The sequence below is a fragment of the Arachis ipaensis genome, chromosome B05 (assembly GCF_000816755.2).
Source record: "Arachis ipaensis cultivar K30076 chromosome B05, Araip1.1, whole genome shotgun sequence".
NCBI classification, from domain to species: domain Eukaryota; kingdom Viridiplantae; phylum Streptophyta; class Magnoliopsida; order Fabales; family Fabaceae; genus Arachis; species Arachis ipaensis.
The window spans coordinates 18,430,987-18,441,935 of record NC_029789.2 but is presented as its reverse complement, the minus strand read 5'-3'; positions in this window follow the sequence as shown (position 1 = coordinate 18,441,935).

Sequence of the window (10,949 nt, the reverse complement as noted above, 5' to 3'; positions counted from 1 at the left end):
GATCTTAAGGCTGATCCAGCTAGGAACCTAGACAGAGCCGCTAGTCTTCCATTGAGCTGCTGGACCTCTTTTACACAGGTCGGACTCTTCATGTAAAGTATGGCCTGGCACTTATCGGGGTTTGCTTTGATTCCTCTTTGGGTGAGCATAAAGCCCAGGAATTTGCCAGCTTCTACCGCAAAAGTGCACTTTGCGGGGTTAAGTCGCATGCCATGTTTTCTTATGGTGTCAAACACTTTAGTGAGGTCGGACAACAGCGATTCCTCACTTTGTGTTTTTACCAGCATGTCATCTACATAAATCTCCATTAGCTTTCCAATATGATCGGCGAAGACTTTGTTCATCAGTCTTTGGTAGGTAGCCCCTACGTTCTTAAGTTCGAAGGGCATAACTATATAGCAATAGTTTGCTTTTGGGGTTAAGAATGATGTCTTCTCTTGGTCGGGTTGATACATTGGGATTTGGTTGTATCCTGAGTAAGCGTCCATGAAGGAGAGGTATTGATAGCCTGACGAAGCGTCAACTAGTGTGTCGATGTTCGGGAGTGGGTAGGGATCCTTTGGGCAGGCTTTATTGAGGTCAGTGTAATCGGTGCATATCCGCCACTTCCCATTTGACTTTTTAACCAACACCACATTGGCTAGCCATAGTAGGTATTTTACTTCCCTTATGAATCCTGCCTCCAGAAAGGCATGTACCTGCTCTTCTACAGCCTGCGACCTTTCCGGGCCGAGCTTCCTACGCTTTTGCTGTACTGCCGAGATCCTGGGTATACGGCTAACTTGTGGCACATTAGTCTGGGATTGATACCAGGCATGTCAGCGGCCTTCCATGCAAAGAGGTCGGAATTGTCTTTTAAGAGCTTTATTAGCAGCTCCTTTAAGTATTCTCTCATATTTGCTCCTATATTTGTTGCTTTGCTTGGATCGTCTCCAATTTGAACTTCTTGAGTTTCACCTTCTGGCTGAGGACGGAGTTCTTTGCGAGCTCGGATTCCTCCGAGTTCTATGGCATTGGTTTCTTTCCCTCCGAGGTCTCCTTTAAGGTTTAGACTTTGTTGTAACAACCTCGCGCGAGTTTCTGGTCTCCTTTTATGGTAGCGATCCCTTCTTGAGTGGGGAACTTTATGCATAAGTGTGAAGTGATGACCACTGCGGCGAGCTGGTTTAACGTTGTCCCACCTATTAATGCGTTGTAGGTCGAGCTCACGACGACTACAATATAGTCTATACTCAATGTCCTAGATCGAGTTCCTTTCCCAAAGGTTGTACGCAGGGAGATGTATCCTAGTGGTTGAATCGGGGTGTCTCCCAGTCTGAACAAGTTATTCGGATACGCTCTGAGCTCTTTTTCTTGTAGGCTGAGCTTGTCAAAGGCAGATTTGAACAAGATGTCCGCGGAACTCCCCTGGTCGATTAGTGTTCTGTGGAGGTTGGCGTTGGCCAGTATTATGGTAATGACCATGGGGTCATCATGCCCTAGGATGATGCCCACGGCGTCTTCTTGGGTGAAGGTGATATTGGGGAGGTCGACCGACCTGTCTCCTCCTCCAACATGGTACATGTTCCAAGGGTTACCTGAAACTGTAGGTCGATCTCGGATGAGATCTTCTGTATGGGTCGGAGATGACGTGTCCGGCTGATGGGTGGTGACCGGAGTTGTCGTGTCCGACTTGTTGGACTGACTGCACTGCTGATCCTTGATCACCGGAAGGTGGGGGGTACCTGCAAGAGACTCCGATGCTTAAGTTAGCATGCGTATTAAACAGGTTTTTTGTAGAATCAGAGTATGAGTTATACCTGGGTGCTCCAGTGTATTTATAATAGTGTGGGCTGACCTTTCTGATAAGATAAGTTAGTTATCTTATCTTATCTTATCTTATTTTGGGTGAAGTCAGCTTATCTTCAAGGGAACCGCCTTTATCTCTATAGGCTTGGATTGCCTTTGGATTTGGGTCGTGTTCCTCTATTTGGGCCCTTTATTGGGCTTTCCTGTTGATTTGGCCGATCTCTTTAAGAAGAGATCGGATAGTCGGACCTGAAGAGGTCGGTCGCCATGTCGCTAAACATCCCGGGTCGGACAGCTCGACCCAGGGTATGAACAGTGCCCCTGCTTGAGTTCGGTCTTCTGCTTTGAGGTCGAGTTTTTTGACTTCGAACTTTTTATAGCAAAGCCGAACTCGAGCACTTTTGTCGATTCCTTTCTTTGTAGAGCTTTTTGAATGTAGAACGTTTTCCTCTAAAAACGCGCGCTTTTGTATTAGCGATTCGTTCTAGGGAATGTGCGAGGGTTTAATACCTTCATTAATTGGTATTAATTGCCCCGTTTCTCTTGGCTTTATTTTGAATTTTGCTTCCTTAGAAAAACGGTTTCTCTTCTTTCTTTTTCTTTATAACTCCTTCATTCTCTCTATCTCTGTCTTTTCTTGCGTTGCGGTATCTTCCAGTGATCCAGCGATTCCTTCCTTTCTACTTCTTCCGAAACTTCTCATTTCTCTAGGTTAGTTCCATTTTGCAATTACTTTTCTCTTTCGTTGCTTTGGCTTTGGTTTTGTGGTGAAGTTTTGATTTTGCTTGGAGAAAGTTTGGATCTTTCTGTTTTTGTTGCACCTAATTGCTGTTGTATTGTGTGTTCTGGGAGTTTCTTCATCTTTCGTATGAAATTTTTCGCTTTTCCTGTTGCTTGATGCTTTTAGGGCTTTTGCATGTTATCACCGTTTCTGCTTGTGCTTTCGATGATGGTTTTTGTTTGATTCTGAAAAAGGTTGTGTCTTTGATGATTTTCTGCTTGGCCTTTTTGATGTTGACAATGCTTTTTGTTGATAGACTTTAGAAAGATAGTGGCTTAGATGACTTTTGTGTTTTTACTTCCCTTTTTCAAAACGTTTGTCTACTTGAAATCTTCTTTTCTTGTTTGGGAAATGCCGGGATGTAAGCTATAGATTTTTCCTGAAATCTTGCTTTGCCACTGCCTCCAAACGATGCCCCAGGACTTTGGTTTGAGTCTTGGGGTTTTTCTTTTCTGTCTGTATCATATTAGTCGAGTTGCTTTGCCCCTCCTCCGAGATGTTTTTTAGTGATCCAATCTTCTTTTCTTTTTGTAGGATTAGTTGGCCTCATGTCTTCTCGCAATAACGTTGTAGAGATGTCTTCCAAAGTTTCCGAGGGGATGTCCGATTGGCTGGACTCCCTTGTCCTAATGTGTGTCTCTGTTGTGGACGCTGAATTTTGTGTAGAGCTGAGGAAACGTCATAGGATTTGTGGTAATAGTGCTTGGGAGAGGGATTATGAGCTTGTAGCTCCTGACTCTGATGAGAGGGCTTGTTTTCCTACTTCGATCGAGGGGGAGCGTCCCTTCTTTTATGCCTATGAATATTTCTTCAGCCAGTTGGACGTTACTTTTCCTTTTACTACTTTCGAAACCGACTTGTTGTGGTCATGTAACATTGCTCCATCCCAGCTTCATCCAAATTCCTGGGGTTTTATCAAGATATTTTAACTGCTTTGCCAAGAGTTAGGCATAACACATTCTCAAACTCTTTTCCTCTATCTTTTTGTCTCGGCCAAGCCTGGAGGTTCTTCCAAAAAGAAAGCTTCCTGGGTTTCTTTCAGATCGGCCCAGGGGCATAAAGTTTTTGCCATGTATGATGAGTCTTTTAAAGATTTTAAGAATTATTTCTTCCGAGTCCGTGCTGTTGAGGGGGTCCGCCCCTTTTTTTCTTGATGAGAATGACGAGCCTGCTTTTCCTCTAGAGTGGCAAAAGAATGTGAGAGTGCCTCGTTATACATGGGAAATGCTTAATGAGGTTGAGCGGGCTTTTGTAGTTGTTCTTGAAGATTTGTGGGGGGAACCACCCCATCTGGATATAAAAAGATTTTTGAGTGATCCATCTTTGGTTCGAACTGCTTTGGGTACTTGTCTGACTTGTTTCTTATACTTGTTCCATGAAGGCCTACAAGAAGGCGAAGAAGGCTGCTGCTGCTCAAAACATCTCGGCCAAGGCGGTCGGAGAGGGATCTTCTCAAGTTCCAGTGAAGCCGCCCGTGCCGAGTTCTCCCGGGCCGAGGAAGGTGATCCCCACTCCTCAAGTTCGTCTGACTGATCCTCCACAGACTTCTGCCACTACTTCTGGTGCTCCTCCCAACAAGAAGCAAAAAACAATTGAGGCCTTTAACCTTGACGCCCCTGATTTTAATGCAATCGAGTTCGTAGATCAGCAAATCGGTCCCTACGGTGCCCTCCCCATGGATGATGTATCAATCCTTTGCCATCTGGATTTTATGACCCGAAACAGTGTTAAAATGGCTTATATGGGGGCTGCCCTGTACCGAACTGCTCAGAATCTTCTTCTCCATGCCACCAAAGAATTTATGGAGGAGGCTAAACAGGAGTTCGACCAGATGAAGGGCCTGAAAGAAGAGCTTGAGGTAAAGGTAGCCAAGTTGGAGAAGGATCTGGAGAACGAAAAGGCGAGTTCCCTTGCTCTGGCGGCTTCTGTGCGGTTAGCCGAGGACACGGCATTGAGACATAAGGACAGTTACGTTACATCTTATCGGGAGGTGGTGCGTCTGAGGGAGGAGCTGGAGTCTGCCCGAGTAGACTATTCCGAGCTCCAAGGTCACCTCGTCGGCAGTGTGAACGCTGCCTATGATAATTTAAAAGAGCAAGTTCAAGTTCTTGCTTCTGAGGTTGACCTTACTCTCTTTAGCTTGGACAATGTTGTGAGAGATGGTAAGATTGTCCCCGACGACCAAGATGATGATGATGTTGATCCTCCCCCTGTGCTTTCTGCCAAGATATCCGCTTCTACAATTCCTCCGGTTGAGGTTGGTCATTCTGTTTCTAATCCGGACTGTCAGATCTTGAACTGGGATGATGATACCGTGGATGCTGTGCCTCTCCAGGCTCGTCCTCCTTCACCCCAGACTGATGCTGCTAAAAAGTCTTCTAATCTTTAGCTGAGTTTTCTTTGGATATTTGCGTAGTTGGCCCGGCTTGTGGGCTTTAAAACTCTTTATTTTGTATAGTTGAGTATTTTGCTGACTGCTGGTACTCCTTTTGGTTGCTTGTTTAGCAACTTTTGTTTTAAAAAACAAGTAACTTTCGAGCTTTTGGGCTTGACCCTAAAGCTTTATAATATTGTATTCTATAGCATGCTTGTTTACACTTGTCTTGGCACCTTTCTAGGTTTTTAGAATACTGGAGCCTTGCTACTTGGCCTCTTTGAACTGCTTTGTACTTGGAGGTCGTAGATGCGTAGATCCAATTCGTATTTCGGTTTGCTTGCTTGTATTTATCCATAACCGATTTCTTTACGTCGTCCTTTTCCAAGTTATTTTTGTAGTGGACCGACTTCGTCATGTCGATCTCTTCTAAGTTATTTCGTAATCCTCTTTCTTGGACCTTTGTTAGGTCTCTTTCAGGGACTACTTTTATAACTTTTCGTAGGAGGTCGACTTCTTTATGTCGTCCTCTTTGTAAGTTATTTTTGTAATCCTCTTTCTTGGACCCTTATCAGGTCTCTTTCAGGGATTACTTCTATAACTTTTCGTAGGAGGTCGACTTCTTTACGTCATCCTCTTTCTAAGTTATTTTGGTAATCCTCTTTCTTAGACTATTGTCAGGTTTCTTTCAGGGATTACTTCTATAACTTTTCGTAGGAGGTCGACTTCTTTACGTCGTCCTCTCGAACTAGTGCTGAGGCTACTGCCTGACTTCCTACTGCAAGGTATAATACGAGTGGTTCTTCCTCTCGTGGTCGAGTTAGGATAGGTGGTCGTCCCAGGATATTTTTGAAATCCTGGAAGGCTTGCTCGCATTCCGTTGTACATTTGAACTTCTTTCCTTTCCTTAAAGTGGCATATAAGGGGAGAGATCTTATCGTTGATCCTGCTAAGAATCTGGATAAGGCTGCCAATCTCCCGTTGAGTTGTTGTACCTCTCTGACACAAGTCGGGCTCTTCATGTTGAGTATAGCCTGGCATTTGTCTGGATTTGCTTCAATTCCTCTTTGTGTGAGCATGAAACCTAAGAATTTTCCCGCTTCTACTGCAAAGGTGCATTTTGTGGGATTGAGTTGCATGTCATGCTTCCTTATAGTGTCGAACACTTAGGCCAGGTCGGACAATAATGTCTCTTCGCTTTGTGTCTTTATTAACATGTCATCCACGTAGACTTCCATGATTTTTCCGATATGATCTGAAAAGACTTTATTCATTAGCCTTTGATAAGTAGCTCCCGCATTCTTGAGACCAAAAGGCATCACAATATAGCAGTAATTTGCTTTTGGCATAAAAAACGAGGTCTTTTCTTGATCTGGTGGATACATGAAAATTTGGTTGTATCCGGAATATGCATCCATAAACGAGAGGTATCTATATCCGGAGGAAGCATCTACCAGAGCGTCGATACTTGGGAGTAGGTAAGGATCTTTTGGGTAGGCTTTGTTGAGGTCGGTGTAGTCGGTGCACATTCGCCACTTCCCATTTGATTTTTTCACCAAGACGACGTTAGCTAGCCATAATAGGTACTTGACTTCTCTTATGAATCCTGCCTCCAGTAGTGCTTGCACCTGTTCTTCCACAGCTTGGGATCGTTCTGGCCCAAGTTTTCTTCGTCTCTGCTGTAACGGCCGAGATCATGGATAAACCGCCAACTTGTGACACATTAGCTTAGGGTCTATGCCTGGCATGTCTGCGGCTTTCCATGCGAAGAGATCGACATTATCTCGTAAGAGCTGTACTAGTAACTCTTTTGTGTTTCCTTTCAGGATCGTGCCAATATTAGTTGTTTTGTCCGAGGTATCTCCGATCTGAACTTTCTCCACTTCACCTTCGGGCTGTGGACGGAGTTCTTCTCGTCTCTGAACTCCACCAAGATCAATTGTATGGAACTCTTCTCCTCTTCCTCTGAGGTTTAGACTTTCGTTATAACAGTGACGTGCCATCTTTTGATCTGCTTTTATCGTAGCTATCCCTTCTGTAGTTGGGAATTTCATGCATAGATGTGGAGTCGAGACTATTGCGCCGAGTTGATTTAGTGTTGTCCGACCTATTAGGGCATTGTAGGCTGAGCTCACGTCGACCACAATGTAGTCTATCTTGAGTATTCTGGATTGGTTCCCTTTTTCGAAGGTTGTGTGTAGTGACACGTATCTCAGTGGTTGTACTGGGGTATCTCCCAGTCCGAACAGGCTGTTCGGGTATGCTCTAAGCTCCTTTTCTTCTAAGCCGAGTTTGTCGAAGGCAGTTTTGAATAAGATATCGGCAGAACTACCTTGGTCTATTAATGTGCGGTGGAGATTGGCGTTTGCCAGTATGATGGTGATGACCATGGGATCGTCGTGTCCTGAGATGATACCGGATGCGTCTTCTTTGGTGAACGTAATTGCAGGGATGTCGGGTGCTTCCTCCTTCCCTTCGACATGATATACTTCTTTGAGGTATCTTTTGCGGGATGATTTGGAGATTCCACCTCTTGCAAATCCTCCGTGTATCATATGGACATGTCTTTCTGGCGTACGAGGTGATCGCTCAGCTTGTCCGACATCTTCATCTCTTCGTCTTTTTCTTTGTTCATCATCTCGGGTGGCTAGATACCGATTTAGTTTTCCTTCCCTTACTAACTTTTCTATGATGTTTTTTAAGTCGAAGCACTTGTTGGTGGAATGTCCTTGGACCCGATGATATTCGCAGTATTCATTCCGATTTCCTCCTCCTCTTTTGCCTTTGAGTGGTCGAGCTGGGGGTATTTTTTCTGTGTTACAGACTTCTTTGTAAATATCCACAAGAGACACCCAAAGAGGGGTGTAATTATAATACTTTTTGATTTTTTCGCCCGTTCGATCTTCCTTCTTCTTGGATTCTTTATCTTTATCTCGGTAGGTGAAACCGGATTTCGAGGCTTCTCCAAGTCGGGAATTTTCTTCCATGTTGATGTACTTCTCTGCCCGCTCTTGTACCTCATCTAGGGATGTGGGATATTTCTTTGATATAGATTGGCTGAAAGGTCCTTCTCGTAGGCCGTTGATGAGGCCCATGACGGCAGCCTCTGTTGGTAAGCTTTGTATGTCTAGGCACATTTTATTGAATCTTTCCATGTAGTTGCGAAGACTTTCCCGATCTCCTTGCTTGATACGTAGTAGACTGGGGGCGTGCTTAGCCTTGTCTTTTTGGATGGAGAATCTGGCCAGGAATTTTTTGGCCAGGTCGTCAAAGTTGGAGATGGACTTTGGAGGTAGGTTGTCGAACCATCTAATTGCTGTCTTCGTGAGAGTCGTTGGAAAAGCTCTGCAGCGAACGGCGTCTGGGGCGTCGATGAGGTACATTCTGCTTCTGAAGTTGCTGAGGTGATGGTTGGGATCTGTAGTGCCATCATACAAAGTCATATCCGGAAGCTTGAAGTCTTTAGGGATTTTAGTCTTCATGATTTCCCTAGTGAATGGATCTTGATCCTTGCGAGAGTTGTCCTCAGGGGTGGTCCGGGTAGTCTTTGCTTTGAGATCGGCTTCAAGTTGTAGAAGTTTATCTTCTAATTCTCGACGTCGCCTTACCTCTCTTTGTAGATCCTTGCCGACTTCTTGCTGGTACTGGCTTTCTTTTTCGAGTTGCTTTATGCGATCTTGAAGTGCTTCTATTACTCCCGGATGTGATGAGTTTTTGTCTTCGTTAGATTATGAAGTGTCCTTTGGTGTGGCACCCGTGTTTTTGTGCGGCGTTCTGTCCTCTAAATCTGAGTTGTGATCGTTATCCTGTTCGTCCACCATGGTGATGGAATGACTTCCAGGTTCCCCGGCAACGGCGCCAATGTTCCGAGGGTTACCTGAAACTGTAGGTCGATCTCGGACGAGATCTTCTGTATGGGTCGGAGATGACGTGTCCGGCTGATGGGTGGCGACCGGAGCTGTCGTGTCCGACTTGTTGGACTGACTGCACTGCTGATCCTTGATCACCGGAAGGTGGAGGGTACCTGCAAGAGACTCCGATGCTTAAGTTAGCATGGGTATTAAACAGGTTTTTTGTAGAATCAGAGTATGAGTTATACCTGGGTGCTCCAGTGTATTTATAATAGTGTGGGCTGACCTTTCTGATAAGATAAGTTAGTTATCTTATCTTATTTTAGGTGAAGTCAGCTTATCTTCAAGGAAACCGCCTTTATCTCTATAGGCTTGGATTACCTTTGGATTTGGGTCGTGTTCCTCTATTTGGGCCCTTTATTGGGCTTTTCTGTTGATTTGGCCGATCTCTTTAAGAAGAGATCGGATAGTCGGACCTGAAGAGGTCCGTCGCCATGTCGCTAAACATCCCGGGTCGGACAGCTCGACCCAGGGTATGAACAGTACACCTCTTTGAGGTGTCTTTTGCATGACGACTTAGAGATCCCACCTCCTGCGAATCCCCCATTTATCATATTAACATGTCTTTTCGGAGTGTGAGTTGGGCATTCGACTCGTCCGACCTCTTCATCCCTTCTTCTTTTTCTTGGCTCGTCTATTTTATTAGCTAGAAACCGATCTAGTCTCCCTTCTCTTGCAAGTTTTTCAATGACATTCTTTAGATCAAAGCAGTCGTTGGTAAAATGTCCATAGATTGAATGATATTCACAATACTCCGTCCAATTTCCTCCTCCTCTTTTATGTTTGATTGTTCAAGGGGGCGAGATCTTTTCAGTGTTGCATATCTCTCTGTGTACATCCTCAAGTGACACTCTGAGCTGAGTGTAGTTGTGGTACTTTCGAGGTTTTTCAGCAGGCTGATCCTTCTTTTTCCTAGACTCTTTATCCTTATCTCGAGGTGGGTAGGAGAATCCAGATTTTGAGGTTTCTCCTAATCGAGAATTTTCCTCCATATTGATATACTTTTCTACCCGTTCTTGTATCTCGTTCAGATATGTTGGATGTTTTTTTGGATATTGAGTGGCTAAAAGGTCCCTCTCTCAGGCCGTTGATGAGCCCATGATGGCTGCTTCTGTCAGGAGATTTTTTATGTCGAGACATGCTTTATTGAACCTTTCCATGTAGCTGCGAAGGCTTTCCCGATCCCCTTGTTTAACTCCCAGTAAGCTCGGAGCGTGTCTAGTCTTGTCCTTTTGGATGGAGAACCTAGCGAGAAACTTTTTGGCTAGGTCGTCAAAACTTGTGATTGATCTTGGAGGCAAACTGTTGAATCACTTTATTGCTATTTTTGTCAGTGTAGTCGGGAAAGCTTTGCATCGAATTGCATCTGAGGCGTCTGTGAGGTACATCCTGCTTCTGAAATTGCTGAGATGATGGCTTGGATCACAGGTACCATCATATGGGGTCATGTCAGGAGCTTTGAAGTCCTTTGGGACTTTTGTTTTCATGATCTCTTTAGTGAATGGATCTTGATCCTTACGAGAGTTATCTTCATGGTTGGAATGAGCAGTTTTGGTTTTGAGATCGGCCTCGAGCTTTGCGAGTTTGTCCTCTAGCTCTCGGCATTGTCTTGTTTCCCTCCAAAGGACTCTTTCGACTTCCTGTTGATGTTCGGCCTCCTGTTCTAGCTGTTTGAGGCGATTCTGCTGTTCACGAAGGGCATCTAAAATTTTGGTGTTTGGAGATTGCTTGTCCCCGTTGGTTTAAGGCACATCCTTTGATGTGGCATCCGTATTTTTAAGTGGGGTTCTTTCTTCTAAACCAGAGTTGTGATCGTTGTCAAGGTTGTCCGCCATGATGATAGGATGACTTCCAGGTTCCTCGGCAACGACGTCAATGTTCCGAGGGTTACCTGAAACTGAAGGTCGATCTCGGATGAGATCTGTTATGGTGGCCGGAGCTGTCGTGTCCGACTTGTTGGATCTGGTGGTGCTGCTGATCCCTGATCACCAGAGGGTGGTGGTACCTGCAAAAGACTCTAATGCTTAAGTTAGTATGGGCTTTGAGCAGGTATTTTGTGCAGAATCAGAGTATGAATTATACCTGGGTGCTCCAG